This window comes from Triticum urartu, chromosome 6A, assembly GCF_056163025.1.
Source record: "Triticum urartu cultivar PI428250 chromosome 6A, HENAU_Tu73, whole genome shotgun sequence".
NCBI lineage: Eukaryota > Viridiplantae > Streptophyta > Magnoliopsida > Poales > Poaceae > Triticum > Triticum urartu.
The window spans coordinates 401453064-401475873 of NC_141878.1; positions in this window are offsets into that span (position 1 = coordinate 401453064).

The following is a 22810-nucleotide window of genomic DNA, read 5'->3' on the forward strand; positions in this document are numbered from 1 at the left end:
TCCCAGTCTCAATTCGTGCCAACCCAGCAGACACTTTCAGAGATACCTGTAGTGTACCTTTGTAGCCACCAAGTTACGTTGTGACATTTGGCACACCCAAAGCACTCCTACGGTATCCGGGAGTTGCACAATCTCATGGTCTAAGGAAATGATACTTGACAGTAGAAATGCTTTAGCATACGAACTACATGATCTTGTGCTAGGATTAGGATTGGGTCTTGTCCATCACATCATTCTCCTAATGATGTGATCCCGTTATCAACGACATCCAATGTCCATGGTGAGGAAACTGTAACCATCTATTAATCAATGAGCTAGTCAACTAGAGGCTTACTAGGGACATGGTGTTGTCTATGTATCCACACATGTATCTGAGTTTCCTATCAATACAATTCTAGCATGGATAATAAACGATTATCATGAACAATGAAATATAATAATAATAACTAATTTATTATTGCCTCTAGGGCATATTTCCAACAGTCTCCCACTTGCACTAGAGTCAACAATCTAGTTCACATCGCCATGTGATTAACACTCACAGGTCACATCGCCAGGTGACCAACATCCAAAGAGTTTACTAGAGTCACTAATCTAGTTCACATCACTATGTGATAAACACTCAAAGAGTTATGGGTTGGGTCATGTTATGCTTGTGAGAGAGGTTGTAGTCAACGGGTCTTGCCATATTCAGATCCCTATGTATTTCGCAAAACTTTATGTCATATCATAGATGCTGCTACCACGTTCCACTTGGAGCTATTCCAAATTATTGCTCCATTATACGTAGCTCAGAGCTATCTGGATAGGTGTTAAGCTTGCATCGACGTAACTCTTTATGTCGAACTCTTTATCACCTCCATAACCGAGAAACATTTCCTTATTCCTCTAAGGATAATTTTGACAGCTATCTGGTGATCCACTCCTAGATCAGATTTGTACCCTCTTGCCAGACATGTGGCAAGGCACACATCAGGTGCGGTACTCAGCATGGCAGACCGTATAGAGACTATGACAAAAGCATAGGGGACGACCTTCGTCCTTCCTCTTTCTTCTGCCGTGGTCAAGCTTTGAGTCTTACTCAACTTCACACCTTACAACTCAGGTAAGAACCCCTTCTTTGACTGATCTATTTTGAATTCCTTCAAAAACATGTCAAGGTGTGCGTTCTTTGAAAGCACCATCAGGCGTCTTGATCTATCTCTATAGATCTTGATGCCCAATATGTAAGCAGCTTTATCCAGGTCTTCCTTTGAAAAACACTCTTCGAACAACCATTTATGCTTTCCAGAAATTCTACATTATTTTGAATCAGCAATATGTCATCCACATATACTTATCAGGAATGTTGTAGTGCTCCCACTCACTTTCTTGTAAATACAAGTTTCTAGCAAACATTGTATAAACCTAAAAGCTTTGATCACTCCATCAAAGCATATATTCTGATTCCGAGATGCTTGATCTAGTCCATAGAAGGATTGTTGGAGCCAGCATACCTTTTAACATCATTAGGATCGACAAAACCTTTTATTGTATCACATACAACTTTTCTTATAAAACTGGTAAGAAAACTTGTTTTGACATCCATCTGTAAGATTTCATAATCGAAAAATACAGCTAATGCTAACATGATTCCGACGGACTTAAGCATCGCTACGGGTGAGAAATTCTCATCGTAGTCAACTCGTTGAACTTGTGAAAAGATTCTTTCCCATAAGTCGAGCTTCATAGATGGTAACATTACCTCCCACGTCCGTCTTCTTCTTAAAGATCCATTTACCTCAATGGCTTGCCGATCATCGGGCAAGTCCACCAAAGTCCATACTTTGTTCTGATATATGGATCCCATCTCGGATTTCATGGCTTCTAACCATTTGTCGGAACATGGGCCCACCATCGCTTCTCCATAGCTCGTAGGTTCATTGTTGTCTAACAACATGATATTTAAGACAGGATTACCGTACCACTCAGGAGTAGTACATATCCTTGTCGACCTATGAGGTTCGATAACAACTTGATCTAAAGCTTCATGATCACTATCATTAACTTCCTCTTCAACAGACATATGCGCCCCAGAAAACATCTTTCTGTGTTGCATCACTCTCTGGTTGAAACAAAGGTTCGACAACCTCATCAAGTTCTATCTTCCTCCCACTCAATTCTTTCGAGAGAAACTCCTTCTCGAGAAAGGACCCGTTCTTAGCAACAAACAATTTGCCCTCGGATCTGAGATAGAAGGTGTACCCAACTGTCACCTTTGGGTATTCTATGAAGATGTGTTTGTCCGCTTTGGGTTCGAGCTTCTCTGGCTGAAGCCTTAAGCATTGCAGCCCCAAACATTAAGAAACGACAACTTTGGTTTCTTGCCAAACCAATGTTCATACGGCGTCGTCTCAACAGACTTATATGATGTCCTATCTAAAGTGAATGCAGCTGTCTCTAACGTATAACCTCAAAATGAAAACGGTAGATCGGTAAGAGACATCATAGATCGCACCATATCTCATAAGGATCGATTACGACGTCCGGACACACCATTACCCTGTGGTGTTCCAGGTGGCTTCAACTGTGAAACAATTCCACAATGTCTTAAGTGTTTGCCAAACTCATAACTCATAAATTCTCATTGATCAGATCGTAGGAATTTGATCTTCTTGTTATGATGGTTCTTAACTTCACTCTGAAATCGCTTGAATTTTCAAACGTTTCAGACTTGTGCTTCATTAAGTAAATATACCTATATCTACTCAAATCGTCAGTGAAGATGAGAAAATAGCGATATCCACCACACGCTTCAATTCTCATTGGATCACACGCATCAGTATGTATGATTTCCAACAAGTCACTTGCCCATTTCATTGTACCTGAAAACAGGGTCTCAGTCATCCTGCCCATGAGGCATGGCTCGCCTGTGTCAAGCTATTCAAAATCAAGTGACTCCAAACATCCATCGACATGGAGTTTCTTCATGCATCTTACGCCAATATTACCTAAGAGGTAGTGCCACAAGAAAGTGGTGCTATCATTATTAACTCTACATCTTTTGGCATGAACATGTGTATTACCACGACCGAGATTCAATGAACCATTCACATAGGGTGCATGACCATGAAAGGTATCATTCATGTAAACAGAATAACCATTATTCTCTAACTTAAATGAATGACCGTATTGCAATGAACATGATCTAATCATATTCATGCGCAACGTAGACACCTGATAACATTTATCTAGGTTCAATACTAATCCCGAAGGCAGATGGAGCGTGCGATGGTGATCTCATCAACTTTGGAAACACTTCCAACACACATCGACACCTCGCCCTTAGCCAGTCTCCGTTTAGTTCGTAGCTTTTGCTTCAAGTCACCAATAATAGCAACTGAACCGGTATCCAATACCTAGGTGCTACCAGGAGTACTAGTGAGGTACACATTAATAACACGCATATACTTTGAAGTTGCCAGCCTTCTTATCTACCATGCATTTGGGGTAATTCCGCTACCAGTGACCGTTCCCCTTACAATAGAAGCACTTAGTCTCGGGTTTGGGTTCAACCTTGGGTTCCTTCACTGGAGCGGCAACCGGTTTGCCATCCATGAAGTTTCCCTCCTAGCCCTTGCCCTTCTTGAAACCAGTGGTCTTGTTAAACCATCAACACTTGATGCTCCTTCTTGATTTCTACCTTTTGCGGTCTTAAGCACCGCGAACAGCTCCGGGATCAACTCCATCCCTTGCATGTCATAGTTCATCATGAAGATCTAGTAGCTTAGTGATAGTGGCTAGAGAACTCTATCAATCACTATCTTATCCAGAAGTTTAACTCCCACTTGATTTAAGTGATTCTAGCACCCAGACATTCTGAGCACATGCTCACTAGTTGAGCTATTCTCCTCCAGCTTGTTGGCAAAAGAACTTGTCAGAGGTCTCACACCTCTCAACACGGGCATGAGCCTGAAATCCAAATTTCAGCTCTTGGAACATCTCATATGTTCTATGGCGTTCAAAACGTCATTGGAATCCCGATTCTAAGCCGTAAATTATGGTGCACTAAACTATCAAGTAGTCATCATGATGTGTCTGTCAGGTGTTCACAACATCCGCAGACGACGTTGTAGGGGTTTGCACATCGAGCGGTGCATCAAAGACGTAAGCCTTCTGTGTAGCAGTGAGGACACTCCTCGGACTACGGACCTAGTCCGCATCATTGCTTACAGTATCTTTGAACTTAATCTTTCTCTAGGAACATATTGAAACAGGGAGCTACAACGTGAGCTATTTATCTATAACATATTTGCAAAGACAATTTAGACTATGTTCATGATAATTGAGTTCATCTAATCAAATTATTTAATGAACTCCTACTCAGATAGACATCCCTATAGTAATCTAATTGAAACATGATCCGAATCGACTAGGCCGTGTCCAATCATCATGTGAGACGGACTAGTCATCAACGGTGAACATCTCATGTTGATCGTATCTTATATACGACTCATGTTCGACCTTTCGGTCTTCCGTGTTCCGAGGCCATGTCTGTACATGCTAGGCTCGTCAACACCCGTTGTATTCGAATGTTAGAATCTATCACACCCAATCATCACGTGGTGCTTTGAAACAACGAACCTTCGCAACAGTGCACAGTTAGGGGGAACACTTTTCTTGAAATTTTAGTGAGGGATCATCTTATTTAAGCTACCGTCGTTCTAAGCAAATAAGATGTAAAACATGATAAACATCACATGCAATCAAATAGTGACATGATATGGCCAATATCATTTTGCTACTTTTGATCTCCATCTTCGGGGCTCCATGATCATCATTGTCACCGGCATGACACCATGATCTCCATCATCATGATCTCCATGATCGTGTCTTCTTGAAGTTGTCTCGTCATCTATTACTTCTACTACTATGGCTAATGCTTTAGCAATAAAGTAAAGTAATTACATAACGTTTATGTTGACACGCAGGTCATAAATAAATTAAGACAAGTCCTATGGCTCCTACCGGTTGTCATACTCATCGACATGCAAGTCGTGATTCCTATTACAAGAACATGATCAATCTCATACATCACATATATCATTCATCACATCCTTTTGGCCATATCACATCACAAGGCATATGCTGCAAAAACAAGTTAGACGTCCTCTAATTGTTGTTGCAAGTTTTTACGTGGCTGCTATAGGTTTCTAGCAAGAACATTTCTTACCTACGCAAAAACCACAACGTGATATGCCAATTTCTATTTACCCTTCATAAGGACCCTTTTCGTCGAATCCGGTCTGACTAAAGTGGGAGAGACAGACACCCGCTAGCCACCTTATGCAACTAGTGCATGTTAGTCGGTGGAACCAGTCTCACGTAAGAGTACGTGTAAGGTCGGTCCGGGCCGCTTCATCCCACGATGCCGCCGAATCAAGATAAGACTAGTAACGGCAAGTAAATTGACAAAATCGACGCCCACAACTGCTTTGTGTTCTACTCGTGCACAGAAACTACGCATAGACCTGGCTCTGATACCACTGTTGGGGATCGTAGTAGAAATTTAAAATTTTCTACGCATCACCAAGATCAATCTATGGAGTAATCTAGCAACAAGGGGAAGGGGAGTGCATCTACATACCCTTGTAGATCGCTAAGCGGAAGCGTTGCAAGAACGCGGATGAAGGAGTCGTACTCGTAGCGATTCAGATCGCGGTTGATTCCAATCTAAGCGCCGAACCACGGCGCCTCCGCGTTCAACACACGTGCAGCCCGGTGACGTCTCCCACGACTTGATCCTACAAGGGGAGAAGGAGAGGTTGGGAAGACTCCGTCCAGTAGCAGCACGACGGTGTGGTGGTGGTGGAGGAGCGCGGGGCTCCAGCAGGGCTTTGCCAAGCACTACGAGAGACGAGGAGGGAGAGAGGTAGGGCTGCGCCAAGAGGGAGAACTTCATGTGTTGGGCTGCCCCTTTGCCTCCACTATATATAGGGGGAGGGGGAGGGCTGCTCCCCCACCTAGGGTTTCCTCCCTTGGGGTGGGGGCAGCCCTAGATCCCATCTAGGGTGGCGGCCACAAGGGGGAGAGGGGGAGGCGCACCTGGGGTGAGCCTTAAGGGCCATCTGCCCTAGGGTTTGCCCCCCTCCCCTCTAGGAGGCGCCTTGGGCCTTGGTGGGAGGTGCCCCAGCCCACCTAGGGGCTGGTCCCTTCCCACTATTGGCCCATGTAGGCCTCTGGGGCTGGTGGCCCCACCCGGTGGACCGCCGGACCCCTCCGGTGGTCCCGGTACACTACCGGTGATGCCCGGAACACTTCCGGTGGCCAAAACCATACTTCCTATATATCAATCTTTACCTGCGGACCATTCCGAAACTCCTCGTGACATCCGGGATCTCATCCGGGACTCCGAACAACATTCGGTAACAGCGTACATACTTTCCCCATAACCCTAGCGTCATCGAACCTTAAGTGTGTAGACCCTACGGGTTCGGGAGTCATGCAGACATGGCCGAGACAACTCTCCGGTTAATAACCAACAGCGGGATCTGGATACCCATGTTGGCTCCCACATGCTCCATGATGATCTCATCGGATGAACCACGATGTCAAGGATTTAATCAATCCCGTATACAATTCCCTTTGTCTAGCGATATAGTACTTGCCCGAGATTCAATTGTCGGTATCCTGATACCTTGTTCAATCTCGTTACCGACAAGTCTCTTTACTCGTTCCATAACACATTATCCCGTGATCAACTCCTTGGTCACATTGTGCACATTATGATGATGTCCTACCGAGTGGGCCCAGAGATACCTCTCCATTTACACGGAGTGACAAATCCCAGTCTCGATTTGTGCCAACCCAACAGACACTTTCGGAGATACCTGTAGTGTACCTTTATAGCCACCCAGTTACGTTGTGACGTTTGGCACACCCAAAGCACTCCTATGGTATCCGGGAGTTGCACAATCTTCATGGTCTAAGGAAATGATACTTGACATTAGAAAAGCTTTAGCATACGAACTACACGATCTTGTGCTAGGCTTAGGATTGGGTCTTGTCCATCACATCATTCTCCTAATGATGTGATCCCGTTATCAACGACATCCAATGTCCATGGTCAGGAAACTGTAACCATCTATTGATCAACGAGCTAGTCAACTAGAGGCTTACTAGGGACATGGTGTTGTCTATGTATCCACACATGTATCTGAGTTTCCTATCAGTACAATTCTAGCATGGATAATAAACGATTATCATGAACAATGAAATATAATAATAATACTAATTTATTATTGCCTCTAGGGCATATTTCCAACAGGGTGAGAGTGCGTATAATCCATGGACTCAACATTAGTTATAAAGAACTCACATACTTATTGCAAAAATCTACAAGTCATCAAAAACCTCGGCACTATGCGCATGCTCCTAGGGGGATAGATTGGTAGGAAAAGACCATCGCTCGTCCCCGACCGCCACTCATAACGAGGACAATCAAATAACACCTCATGTTTCAAATTTGTTATATAACAGTTACCATACGTGCATGCTACGGGACTTGCAAACTTCAACACAAGCATTTCTCAAATTCACAACTACTCAACTAGCACGACTTTGATATTATTACCTCCATATCTCAAAACAATCATCAAGCATCAAAATTCTCTTAGTATTCAACACTCTATATCAAAGTTTTCACTAGTATTGAATACCTAGCATATTAGGATTATTTAAGAAAATTACCATGCTATTTAAGACTCTCAAAATAATATAAGTGAAGCATGAGAGTTCATCTATTTCTTCAAAATAAAACCACCACCGTGCTCTAAAAAGATATAAGTGAAGCACTAGAGCAAATGACAAACTACTCCAAAAGATATAAGTGAAGATCAATGAGTAGTCAAATAATTATGCAACTATGTGAAGACTCTCTAAAATTTAAGAATTTCAGATCTTGGTATTTTATTCAAACAGCAAGAAAAACAAAAGTAAATAAAATGACACTCCAAGCAAAACACATATCATGTGGTGAATAAAAATATAGCTCCAAGTAAAGTTACCGATGAACGAAGAAGAAAGAGGGGATGCCTTCCAGGGCATCCCCAAGCTTAGGCTCTTGGTTGTCCTTGAATATTACCTTGTGGTGCCTTGGGAATCCCAAAGCTTAGGCTCTTGCCACTCCTTATTCCATAGTCCATCGAATCTTTACCCAAAACATGAAAACTTCACAACACAAAACTTAACAGAAAACTCGTAAGCTTCGTTAGCGAAAGAAAACAAAACACCACTTCAAGGTACTGTAATTAAATAATTATTTATTTATATTGGTGTTAAACCTACTGTATTCCAACTTCACTATGGTTTATAAACTATTTTACTAGCCATAGATTCATCGAAATAAGCAAACAACACACGGAAAACAGAATCTGTCAAAAACAGAACAGTCTGTAGTAATATGGATCAAACGTATACTTCTGGAACTCATAAAATTCTCAAATAAATTTATGTACTTGAGGAATTTCACTATTAATCATCTGCAAAAATAATTAACTAAATAGCACTCTCCAATAAAAAATGGCAGCAATTCTCATGAGCGCTAAAGTTTCTGTTTTTTACAGCATGATCAACAAGACTTTCCCCAAGTCTTCCCAAAGGTTCTACTTGGCGCAAACACTAATTAAAACATAAAAACTCAATCATAACAGAGGCTAGATGAATTATTTATTACTAAACAGGAGCAAAAAACAAGGAATAAAAATAAAATTGGGTTGCCTCCCAACAAGCGCTATCGTTTAACGCCCCTAGGTAGGCATGATAATTTCAACGCTGCTCACATAAAGGATATGTATTGAAACATAAAGAGAGCATCACGAAGAATATGACTAGAACATTTAAGTCTAACCCACTTTCTATGCATAGGGATTTTGTTAGCAAACAACTTATGAGAACAATAATCAACTAGCATAGGAAGGCAAAACAATCATAACTTCAGAACTTTAAGCACATAGAGAGGAAACTTGATATTATTGCAATTCCTACAAGCATATGCTCCTCCCTCATGATAATTTTCAGTAGCATCATGAATGAATTCAACAATATAACCAGCATCTAAATCATTCTTTTCATGATCTACAAGCATAGAAAATTTACTACTCTCCACATAAGCAAATTTCTTCTCATGAATAATAGTGGGAGCAAACTCAACAAAAAAACTATCATGTGATTGAAAATTAAGATCAAGATGACAAGTTTCATGGTTATCATTGTTCTTTAAAGCATATGTGTCATCACAACATAATAAATTTGCTCATCAAAACTTGGGGGACAAAAAATATCATCTTCATCAAACATAGCTTCCCCAAGCTTGTGGCTTTGTATATCATTAGCATCATGAATATTCAAGGAATTCATACTAACAACATTGCAACCATGCTCATCATTCAAATATTTAGTGCCAAACATTCTTATGCATTCTTCTTCTAACACTTTGGCACAATTTTCCTTTCCATCATACTAACGAAAGATATTAAAAAGATGAAGCGTATGAGACAAACTCAATTCCATTTTTTATAGTTTTCTTTTTATAAACTAAACTAGTGATAAAACAAGAAACTAAAAGACTCGGTTGCAAGATCTAAAGATATACCTTCAAGCGCTAACCTCCCCGGAAACGGCGCCAGAAAAGAGCTTGATGTCTACTACACAACCTTCTTCTTGTGGACGTTGTTGGGCCTCCAGGTGCAGAGGTTTGCATAGCAAATTTCCCTCGAGTGGATGACCTAAGGTTTATCAATCCGTCGGAGGCGCAAGATGAAGATGGTCTCTCTCAAGCAACCCTCCAACCAAATAACAAAGAGTCTCCTGTGTCCCCAACACACCCAATACAATGGTAAATTGTATAGGTGCACTAGTTTGGCGATGACATGGTAATACAAGTGGTATATGGATAGTAGATAAAGGTTTTTGTAATCTGAAAATATAAAAACAGAAAGGTAACTAACGATAATAGTGAGCACAAACGGTATTGCAATGCGTTGAAACAAGGCCTAGGGTTCATACTTTCACTAGTGCAAGTCGTCTCAACAATAATAACATAATTGGATCATATAACTATCCCTCAACATGCAACAAAGAGTCACTCCAAAGTCACTAATAGCGGAGAACAAACGAAGAGATTATGGTAGGGTACGAAACCACCTCAAAGTTATTCTTTCCAATCAATCCGTTGGGTTATTCCTATAAGTATCACAAACAGCCCTAGAGTTCGTACTAGAATAACACCTTAAGACACAAATCAACCAAAACCCTAATGTCACCTAGATACTCCAATGTCACCTCAAGTATCCGTGGGTATGATTGTACGATATGCATCACACAATCTCAGATTCATCTATTCAACCAACACATAGAACCTCAAAGAGTGCCCCAAAGTTTCTACCGGAGAATCACGACGAAAACGTGTGCCAACCCCTATGCATAGGTTCATGGGCGGAACCCGCAAGTTGATCACCAAAACATACATCAAGTGAATCACGTGATATCCCATTGTCACCACAGGTACGCACGGCAAGACATACATCAAGTGTTCTCAAATCTTTAAAGACTCAATCTGATAAGATAACTTCAAAGGGGAAACTCAATCCATTACAAGATAATAGAGGGGGGAGAAAACATCATAGGATCCATATATAATAGCAAATCTCGCAATACATCAAGATCGTGCCAAATCAAGAACACGAGAGAGAGAGAGAGAGATCAAACACATAGCTACTGGTACATACCCTCAGCCCCGAGGGAGAACTACTCCCTCCTCGTCATGGAGAGCACCGAGATGATGAAGATGGCCGCCGGAGAGGGATTCCCCCTCCGGCAGGGTGCCGGAATGGGTCTAGATTGGCTTTCGGTGGCTATGGAGGCTTCTGGCGGCGGAACTCCCGATCTATTGTGTTCCCCGATCGTTTTAGGGTATATGGGTATATATAGGAGGAAGAAGTACATCATGGGAGCCACGAGGGGCCCACGATGGTGGAGGGCGCGCCTAGGGGGGGTGGGCGTGCCCCCCTGCCTCGTGGCTTCCTCGTTGCTTCCCTTACGTGGACTCCAAGTCTCCCGGGTTGCTTTCCTTCCAAAAATAAGTTCCGTGAAGTTTCAGGTCAATTAGACTCCGTTTGATTTTCCTTTTCTGCGATACTCTAAAACAAGGAAAAAACAGAAACTGGCACTGGGCTCTCGGTTAATAGGTTAGTCCCAAAAACCATGTAAAAGTGTATAATAAAGCCCATAAACATCCAAAACAGAATAGAATATAGCATGGAGCAATCAAAAATTATAGATACGTTGGAGACGTATCAGCATCCCCAAGCTTAATTCCTGCTCGTCCTCGAGTAGGTAAATGATAAAAACAAAAATTTTGATGCGGAGTGCTACTTGGCATAATTTAAATGTAATTCTTCTTACTTGTGGTATGAATATTCAGATCTGAAAGATTCAAGATAAAAGTTCATATTGACATAAAAATAATAATACTTCAAGCATACTAACTAAGCAATTAGTCTTCTCAAAATAACATGGCCAAAGAAAGTTCATCCCTGAAAAATCATATAGTTTAGTCATGATCCATATTCGTCACACAAGAATGCTCTCATCATGCACAACCCCAATGACAAGCCAAGCAATTGTTTCATACTTTAGTAGTCTCAAACATATAAACTTTCACACAATATATGAGCGCGAGCCATGGACATAGCACTATGGGTGGAATAGAATATGATGATGGAGGTTATGTGGAGTAGAGAAAAAGGAGAAAATATCACATCAACGAGGCTAATCAATGAGCTATGGAGATGCCCATCGATTGATGTTAATGCAAGGAGTAGGGATTGCCATGCAACGGATGCAATAGAGCTATAAATGTATGAAAGCTCAACAAAAGAAACTAAGTGGGTGTGCATCCAACTTTCTTGCTCACGAAGACCTAGGGCACTTGAGAAGGCCCGTTGTTGGAATATACAAGCCAAGTTCTATAATGAAAATTCCCACTAGTATATGAAAGTGACAAAACAAGAGACTCTCTATCATGAGGATTATGGTACTACTTTGAAGCACAAGTGTGGCAAAGGATAGTAGCATTGTCCCTTCTCTGTTTTTCTCTCATTACTTTTTTTGGGCCTTCTCTTTTTTATGGCCTTTCTCTTTTTTGTGGGCCTTCTCTTTTTTTATGGCCTTTCTCTCTTTTTTTATACCTCACTTGGGACAATGCTCTAGAAAATGATGATCATCACACTTCTATTTATTTACAAGTCGATACTAGAACAAAGTATGACTCTATATGAATGCCTCCGGCAGTGTACCAGGATTGCGATGAATCAAGAGTGACATGTATGAAAAATTATGAACGGTGGCTTTGCCACAAATATGATGTCAACTACATGATCATGCAAAGCAATATGACAATGATGATGCGTGTCATAATAAACAGAACGGTGGAAAGTTGCATGGCAATATATCTTGGAATGGCTATGGAAATGCCATAATAGGTAGGTATGGTGGCTGTTTTGACGAAGATAAAAGGAGGTTTATGTGTGAAAGAGTGTATCATATCACGGGGTTTGGATGCACCGGCGAAGTTTGCACCAACTCTCAATGTGAGAAAGGGCAATGCACGGTACTGAAGAGGCTAGCAATGATGGAAGGGTGAGAGTGCGTATAATCCATGGACTCAACATTAGTCATAAGAACTCGCATACTTACTGCAAAAATCTACAATTCATCAAAAACATCGGCACTACGCGCATGCTACCAGGGGGATAGATTGGTAGGAAAAGACCATCGCTCGTCCCCGACCGCCACGCATAAGGAGGATAATCAAATAACACCTCATGTTTCAAGTTTGTTACATAACGTTTACCATACGTGCCTGCTACGGTACTTGCAAACTTCAACACAGGAATTTCTCAAATTCACAACTACTGAACTAGCACGACTTTGATATTATTACCTCCATATCTCAAAACAATCATCAAGCATCAAACTTCTCTGAGTATTCAACACTCTATATGAAAGTTTTTACTAGCCTTGAATACCTAGCATATTAGGATTATTTAAGAAAATTTCCATGCTATTTAAGACTCTCAAAATAATATAAGTGAAGCATGAGAGTTCATCTATTTCTTCAAAATAAAACCACCCCCGTGATCTAAAAAGATATAAGTGAAGCACTAGAGCAAATGACAAACTACTCCGAAAGATGTGGTGTGGTGTGCAGGTGTGAATGAGGAACGTTTCGGAGGGGCCGAGGGGGTGGTGGGCGGGGTGAGGGTTTTTGTGACGTGGGGATGGTGAGGGTTTTCTTTCTTATTTTTTGAATTGGGTGGTGAGGGTTTTCTGTCCCAAAAATAATTTTGGGGGCGACGGTTTGCTAGAGCGAACCGTGTGTGATTGATGTAGCAGGCAAAATGAAAGTCATTGCACACGGTTCCAATTTTGGGAACCGTTTGTGATTGACGTACTGCCTCTATCCTGGTTTATTGGTCCCCCATTGTAATTCTTACCAAAATTTGGCAAAATATTTAACATACTCGGACATAGATAATAAGCATACACATATATAAGCATAGTTCAACCATAAGTACATAGTTCAACCGTCATTAAGCATACTCAAGCGTACATAGTTCGATCCATTCCACATCTCATCTCACATGCGGCCGACACGATCCTGAAGCTTCTCCAGGTACTCGGCGTATGCGCCGTGCGCAGCCCTGCGAGAATACTTCTGCCTGAAGGAGCCAACGGCCCATCCTCTTGCATGCACCAAAACACTTAGATACGCGTCATGAATCTTGTGGTGGCAAAATGGGAATCCATAGTCGTCGTTCCAGGTCCTAATACGCCTGTTATGCATTCCCGCATAAAGCTCCCTCAGGATTTATGGCTATTTATTTATACATATCCAGATATTATGGTTTGATTTTTAAGCACAGATGTCTATGTACAGACCAATCTTGAAGAAAATAATGGCACAAACATAGGTAGGTCATTCAAAATCAATTGTCAAGTCCTGGCTAGGAATTATTAGCACGAACACTAACCCTAGTTGGGTTACTAGCAGAAATCATTTGCATAGATGAAACAACTAATCAATTATCACCTGTACCATTCAAACAATCAATACACTACATGGATCTAACGAAACTTACTCAGATTTCATGGATTGGGAGAACATAACCACATGATTTCTATTCCAAAAATGGGGAGGCAGGAGTAACCAGAGAAACCCTATGATCTATTCGACACATAAATGGGTATAGATGACTAACCAGCTGCCTGTCGTCGTCAGAGTCGTCGCCGGAGTGGTCGTCGGAGTCGGTGTGGAACTCCGCCTCCGGCTATGGAAGCTCGATGCCGTTAACGACGTCCGGGTGCAGCAATAACTCGCCAGCGATGACGGCAAACTGTGTCTCCATCTCCATGTTGTGCTCCGGTGATTTAGTAGCCCCGGCATCGCCACTCCCCCCGATGGGGCGCTTCGGCGGCGTCCTCATACACTGACAGCTTTGAGGACTAAGAGCGGCGTCGAGGATGCAAGCGGAGAGAGAGGATTCTGTGTGCGTAGCAAGGATGGGGGAGGGTGCACCATTAATATGGAGCAGTGGGAGTTGTGGGAGAGAGGTGGGCGGCGGTCAAACCGATGGCTCGCCTCCTGGTGAGCCTGCGCACCGAACTGCTGGCATGCCTACCAAAGTTTCACACAACTACTCGCACGCCACCCGATGACACTGCACAGCGAGCACGCCTCCGTCAATTCACACACCTGCACGCACACCTCCCCGTATGCCTGCGCGGCGGACTGCTCGCATGCGTCCCATCAACTCACGCCCGCTGCACGCCACATGGGTCGCACGGCGGCATATATGTTGTTTTTCTATTTGGATGATTAATGTTGCTGCTTTATTGTTTAACCGAAGCATGGAACGTATCCATTGTTGGTCTAACGCTCACGGTTCGAATAAATTATCCGTTTGGGATATTGGTTCCCAATTAATAATCTCCCATCTGTAATTAGATAAAGACTACATCAAAACTGGTCTCAAATTTGACAAATAAAGTACAATGCCACTTTGTATTGGTGTCCATATGACAACACGATAAGTTTCATGAACTTCAAATAAGTATTGGATGTACTAGAATTTAAAAATCAAGATTCTCAAGGTTTGAAAATTGTTGCATGGGGAGTAAACATGCACCCAGTGAGACACATGTGTTTTTGCAATCCATTTAGGTGCAGTATCACGTGTGCATGTAGCTCAAATTTGATTTTTGCACATTATACCCATAGAAAATCAATCAATCAATGTACTAAAACATCTTAATGATCTCTGTGATATTTTTGGAATTAAAACGTCCCTCCTTTGGTAACATGTATGTTCACTGCGGGATAATTAATTTAACATGCATTGCAGTTGCGGTGGATTCACGATGTGTGTGTGGGGGAGTTCGTCTGGGGTGGCAGGTGGCTCGCAGTACACTACGAACTGTGAGCCACCGTGTGGGTTGGCCGTTTTGTTAGGCAGGATGGTGCCACATCAGAGTCGTGAAATCGTTATTTAAAACATTACACAACCCTTTCATAAATAAATGTTTTGCCACATGTAGTCGATGGTTGTCCTACACGACACTTGATACACGTGTGTGACGCTTTTTGTGGGCCCGCGAGGTCGTCGTCCATCACTTTGACGACTAGCCTGCAGTGAGGTTAATTTGACCAGTAAGGTAGAATCTTTTTTGTTTGTGTTATGGTGGTATATAGTACGCGTCGAAGAGGTGGGAGGGGACTAGCATATATACTATACGTATGCGTCCATGAACAAGTACACCTCACTCAATGTCAGAACTTTTTGGTTACCGAGGCACGTGCCACATCAAAATTGTGAAATTGGTTATTCAAACAACACACAACACCTTTTTGGGCCACATACATATATATCCTAGCTAGGACACTCAAGTGTGATGCTTCCATCTGTGGGCCCACGAGGCCATCGTCGATGCATGCATGCATGCATCACTTTTACCTACATCGGGAGAGGTTAATTAATTTCACCAACGATGAGGATTACTTTGGGTTGTACATATATTACGGCAGGTGCATATAGTATGCGGTGAAGAGGTGGGAAGGGGACCATCATATGTAGTACGCTTGATATGAACCTCGCTCTGTGTGGGTGCATGGTTTACGGTTTTTGAGGCATGTGGAACATCAAAGTTGTGCATTTTGGGTATTCAACATATATATGTTTGGCCCACATGTAAAGCTGTGGTGGTTGTCCTGTCGCACTCACTTAAGCGGTTATCAGCGATATCGATCCTTTCCATCTGTGGGCCCGCTTGGTCCATCATTTTTTTTGCCTGACAACATGAGAGGTTAATTTGACTTAGGAGGGGATTATTATTTTTGCTCTGGGATGACATGCATGATACACATTGAGAACACACACATGCATGTGTACGCATGAATCCCTCCCATCGAGTCGAAGTGGCTAGTACAACGACACCATCATGAACCAATCTCACTCTGTGTGGGGAGCTAGTGTACGATTTTTGACACATGTGATAGATCAATGTTGTGTATTCAAACATGCATGCACGCATCAGCTCCATACATATGCATGTAGTGGTTGCCTTCGAATGATAGACTCCCTCGCGTGGTTATCGGCGACAAGCCTATATATTCATGGGCCCGCGTGGACATCAATGATCACCTTGACCAACAACAAGATAGGTAACCATGGCAGATTCTTCATTTGGTTCGTCTAATCATAGTATAGGTCATGGTGAGATTCATACCTAATTAAGTTTGACCGCATATACTATGCACGCATGCATGCATATATGAATCCCCATCGTTGGCTTGAAGTGTGGTGTAACATACATATGCATCGTCAACCTAACCCTCACTCAGTGTGGGGATTTCTAGTTGGAAATCACGGTGCCACATCAAAGTTGTCCCATTGTTACTCAAAAACACACCTCTCCATACATATGTTTGGGCCACACGCATGTAGTGGATGTCTTCAGGGACTAGCTACTTGCGTGATTATTGGCGAGCTTGACCATTTCCGGGGTCGCATGGACGACCATCACTTTGACCAACAACAAGAGAGAGGTTATACGACCAAGGTGGGTTATTCTTGGTCCATTTTACGAACCATCTTGGTGAGATATATGGCTCTCTGGCCTGCCGACTGAAAGTGTGTGTGTGTGGGAGGTTTCTACATCGCACTTTGCTAGGTGAATCTCGGTTGGGGGGGCATGCTTTCATAGCTTAATTAGGATTCCCTTTGGGGCGACACGAGGGGGGTGGGGGCTGCTAGCTACTTCACACTTTTGCTAGGTGAACCTCGGTTGGGGGAGGGGGGCATTCTCATAGCTTAGGATTCCCTTCGTGCCGACACGAGGGGGGCTACTAGCTACTTCGCACTTTGCTTGGCGAACCTCGGTTGGGGGGATGCATTCATAGCTTAGGAATCCCTTCGTGCCGACACGAGGGAGGGGGCTACTAGCTCTACTTCACACTTTGCTAGGTGAACCTTGGTTGGGGGGCATGCATTCACATCTTAGGATTCCATTTGTGCCGACACAAGGGAGGGGGGCTGCTAGCTACTTCGCACTTTGCTACAGTGAAACTCGGTTGGGGGGGGTGATACGTCTCCAACATATCTATAATTTTTGAGTGTTCCATGCTATTATATTATCAACCTTGGATGTTTATATGCATTTATATTCTATTTTATATGAGTTTTGGGACTAACCTATTAACCTAGAGCCCAGTGCCGGTTTTTGTTTTTTTTCTTGTTTTTAAGTATCGCATAAAAGGAATACCAAACGGAGTCCAATTGACGTGCCAATTTTTGATATTTTTTATGGACTAAAAGAAGCCCCCGGAGTAAAAGAGTTGGGCCAAAAGAGTCCCGGGCTGTCCATGAGGGTGGGGGGCGCGCCCTGCCCCCCTAGGCGTGGGCCCCTATCTCGTTGACGATCCGGAGACCCCCCTGACGTGAGACCTATGCCAAAAATTCCTATAAATACAGAAGCCCCCACAAATAAACCTAGATCGGGAGTTCCGCCGCCGCAAGCCACTGTAGCCACCGAAAACCAATCTAGACCCGTTCCGGCACCCTGTCAGAGGGGGAATCCCTCTCCAGTGGCCATCTTCATCATCCCGGCGCTCTCCATGACGAGGAGGGAGTAGTTCACCCTCGGGGCTGAGGGTATGTACGTAGCTATGTGTTTGATCTCTCTCTCTCGTGTTCTTGATTCGGCACAATCTTGATGTATCACGAGCTTTCCTATTATAGTTGGATCTTATGATGTTTCTCCCCCTCTACTCTCTTGTAATGGATTGAGTTTTCCCTTTGAAGTTATCTTATCGGATTGAGTCTTTAAGGATTTGAGAACACTTGATGTATGTCTTGCTTGTGCATATCTGTGGTGACAATGGGATATCACGTGATCCACTTGATGTACGTTTTGGTGATCAACTTGCGAGTTCCATGACCTTGTGAACTTATGCATAGGGGTTGGCACGCGTTTTCGTCTTGACTCTCCGGTAGAAACTTTTGGGCACTCTTTGAAGTTCTTTGTGTTGGTTGAATAGATGAATATGAGATTGTGTGATGCATATCATATAATCATACCCACGGATACTTGAGGTGACATTGGAGTATCTAGGTGACATTAGGGTTTTGGTTGATTTGTGTCTTAAGGTGTTATTCTATTACAAACTCTAGGATAGATTGAACGGAAAGAATAGCTTCATGTTATTTTACTACGGACTCTTGAATAGATCGATCAGAAAGGATAACTTTGAGGTGGTTTCGTACCCTACAACAATCTCTTCGTTTTTTCTCTGCTATTAGTGACTTTGGAGTGACTCTTTGTTGCATGTTGAGGGATAGTTATATGATCCTATTATATTATTATTGTTGAGAGAAATTGCACTAGTGAAAGTATGAACCCTAGGCCATGTTTCCTAGCACTGCAATACAGTTTACGCTCACTTTTACCACTTGTTACCTTGCTGTTTTTATTTTTTCAGATTACAAAAACCTATATCTACCATCCATATTGCACTCGTATCACCATCTCTTCGCCGAAATAGTGCACCTATACAATTTACCATCGTATTGGGTGTGTTGGGGACACAAGAGACTCTTTGTTATTTGGTTGCAGGGTTGCTTGAGAGAGAACATCTTCATCCTACACCTCCCACAGATTGATAAACCTTAGGACATCCACTTGAGGGAAATTTGCTACTATCCTACAAACCTCTGCACTTGGAGCCCCAATAACGTGTACAAGAAGAAGGTTGTGTAGTAGACATCAGGGGGGATGCATTCATAGCTTAGGATTCCCTTCATGCGGACACGAGGGAGGAGGGGGGCTGCTAGCTACTTCGCACTTTGATAGGTGAACCTCGCTTGAGCGGGAGGGGCATGCATTCATAGCTTAGGATTCCCTTCATGCCGACACGAGGGGGGGAGGTGGGGGCAAGCAATACCATGCGCTTTGCGAGAGAGGTGCCACATCGAAGTTGCATTTGGTATTTGAAAATCAAACCACCCTTTTGATACATAAATTTGGTCCACATGCAAGTGTGTTTGTGTTCTGACCCTCTCCCGCGTCATTTTCGCCAAATTATGAACGTTAGACAAGTCAGATGACGCAACAGCCATGGTTCACTCAAACTAACCGTGTACCACACCGGTGCACCTGTCACGCACACATCCGCACAGTACATTGGGCTCCACGAGGCTCCCCCTCCCAAAAATATCTGCCTGCCTCGAGGGGTTTTCTATTTCATAACACAAGGTTGTTATCTCTGGACCATGTGCGATGTTTCTTGTGCCCAATCATGCCTGCATCCCTAGAAAATATCTGCCTGCCTAGAGGGTTTTTTTCTTTCATAACACACGGTTGTTATCTCTGAACCGTGTGCGATGCACTATCATCAAAATTTTCAATAGCCCGACATTTCACTCCTGCCTTTGACTCCAGCGTAGTAAAATTTTCAGTACCCACGTCATTTCCTCAAACACCCTGTGCCCCCCTCCACACACACACACACACACACACACTCCCTCGCTCCAAACCTTAACAAAGTCCCCGCCGCCGCTGCAAGGCCTCCATTGTCAACATCTGCCGGTTTGCCCGTGCAGCTTACCCACCGATCTCCATAACCAGGGCGCCCTGAATTTCTTAGATGACGCCTGCCAAATGCCCCCTTTCCCACAAATCCCCATGCCCATCCACATCCCCCACTCTAGAGCATCACGGTCTAAGCCCGGCTACGCTTCCCGTGGAGCTCGAGGAGTGACTGGCCCAAAAGAGGTGTATAGCCGTCTCTTCGCCCGACGTCGCGGAGGAAGCTGACGACCATTACTAGCGGTAGGCACTGTCAGTGTCAAAACCGGCAGATCTCCGGTAGGGGGTCCCAAGCTGTGTATCATGGATCGATGGGTAACAAGAGACAGGGGACACGATGTTTACCTAGGTTCGGGCCCTCGTGATGGAGGTAAAACACTACGTCCTGCTCTTATTTATATTGATGGAGTATCAAGTACAGAGTTGATCTACCTCGAGATCATATGTTGTGGTCTAAAACCTAACGGTATCATGAATAATATCATAATCATCTATTGACTAGCCTGTCCTCGGCTTATATAACATACCAGAGGCCTAGGATAACAAGAGTCCTAGTCGAATAAGTTGGTGGAGAGGAGTCCTTGTCTGATCACCAAGTCTTCTGGAATCTTCCTCGTATATGTCTTCGGCTGTCCGAACTGGCCCATGAGTAAACAGCCATGGGGGTCCTTGGCCCAATCCAGCTGATTGGGAGACGATGTGGTGTACCCCCTAGTCCAGGACACCTTCAGTAGCCCCCTGAACCGGTCTGGAAGTTGGGGACCCTCCTCGGTTCTTCCGAACTATTCTTCATCTTCGGTCGCCGGTCTTGAAAACTGGTTCAGCAAATCTTCCCATCTTCTATCTTGAGGATTGCCAAGCTAAATCTAAAGATCTCACACATCTGGTATCCGAGGAGCCCTTTAAGTCTTCGGCCTTTATCAATGCCTCGTTATTTTTATGCCACACCTCGGGTTTGAAGTTTTTCCCGGGCGGCAGTGTCCTCTTGCATCCGAGCTCCAACGCCGGACTATATTCGAGGTACCTTTTGGAGACGAGCACCAACGCCGGACAACTTCCGAGCTCCAACGCCGGAATGTGTTCGAGCTCCAACACCGGACTATGTCCAAGCTCCAACGCCGGACTATGTTCAAGCTCCAACGCTGGACTATATCTGAGGTGTCATAGATCACCTTGGTTCAAAAAAGTTGAAGGAGTTTAGCTGAGCTTAATGCCGAAAATGCCCTCTATGGAGCCAGCCACTAGCGCCCGAGCTTTATACCGGACTGCTTCCGAGGAGCTGCCCCACCCCGACTGTGGGACGATTTTTGTCAATATTTTTTATTGGTGTGATTTATTCTCTGCCGGGATATATAGCCAGTAGCCCTCTGATAACCCACAAGTATAGCGGATCGCAACAACTTTCGAGGGTAGAGTATTCAACCCAAATTTATTGATTCGACACAAGGGGAGCCAAAGAATATTCTCAAGTATTAGCAGCTGAGTTGTCAATTCAACCACACCTGGAAACTTAGTATCTGCAACAAAGTGTTTAGTAGCAAAGTAATATGATAGTGGTGGTAGCGGCAACAAAAGTAAAGACAGCAAAAGTAATGTTTTTGGTATTTTGTAGTGATTGTAACAGTAGCAGCGGGAAAGTAAATAAGCGAGAACCAGTATATGGAAAACTCGTAGGCACCGGATCAGTGATGGATAATTATGCCGGATGTGGTTCATCATGTAAAAGTCATAACATAGGGTGACACAGAACTAGCTCCAATTCATCAATGTAATGTAGGCATGTATTCCGTATATAGTCATACGTGCTTATGGAAAAGAACTTGCATGACATCTTTTGTCCTACCCTCCCATGGCCGCGGGGTCCTATTGAAAACTAAGGGATATTAAGGCCTCCTGTTAATAGAGAACCGGAACAAAGCATTAGCACATAGTGAATACATGAACTCCTCAAACTATGGTCATCACCGGGAGTGGTCCCGATTATTGTCACTTCGGGGTTGCCGGATCATAACACATAGTAGGTGACTATAGACTTGCAAGAAAGGATCAAGAATTCACGTATATTCATGAAAACATAATAGGTTCAGATCTGAAATCATGGCACTCGGGCCCTAGTGACAAACATTAGGCATAGCAAAGTCATAGCAACATCAATCTCAGAACATAGTGGATACTAGGGATCAAACCCTAACAAAACTAACTCGATTACATGCTAAATCTCATCCAACCCATCACCGTCGAGCAAGCCTACAATGGAATTACTCACGCACGGCAGCGAGAGTCATGAAATTGGTGATGGAGGATGGTTGATGATGATGACGGCGACGAATCCCCCTCTCCGGAGCCCCGAACGGACTCCAGATCAGCCCTCCCGAGAGGTTTTAGGGCATGGCTGCGGCTCCGTATTGTAAAACCCGATGATTTCTTCTCTTTGATTTTTTCTCTCTGAAAGCAAATATATAGAGTTGGAGTTGGGGTAGGAGGGCATCCAGGGGGCCCACGAGGTAGGGGGCGCGCCCTGGGGGGGCGCGCCCCATCCTCGTGAGAAGGGTTTGGTGCCCCTGGTCTTCATCTTTGGCGAGGATTTTTTATTATTTTTTCTAAGATGTTCCGTGGAGTTTCACGTCAT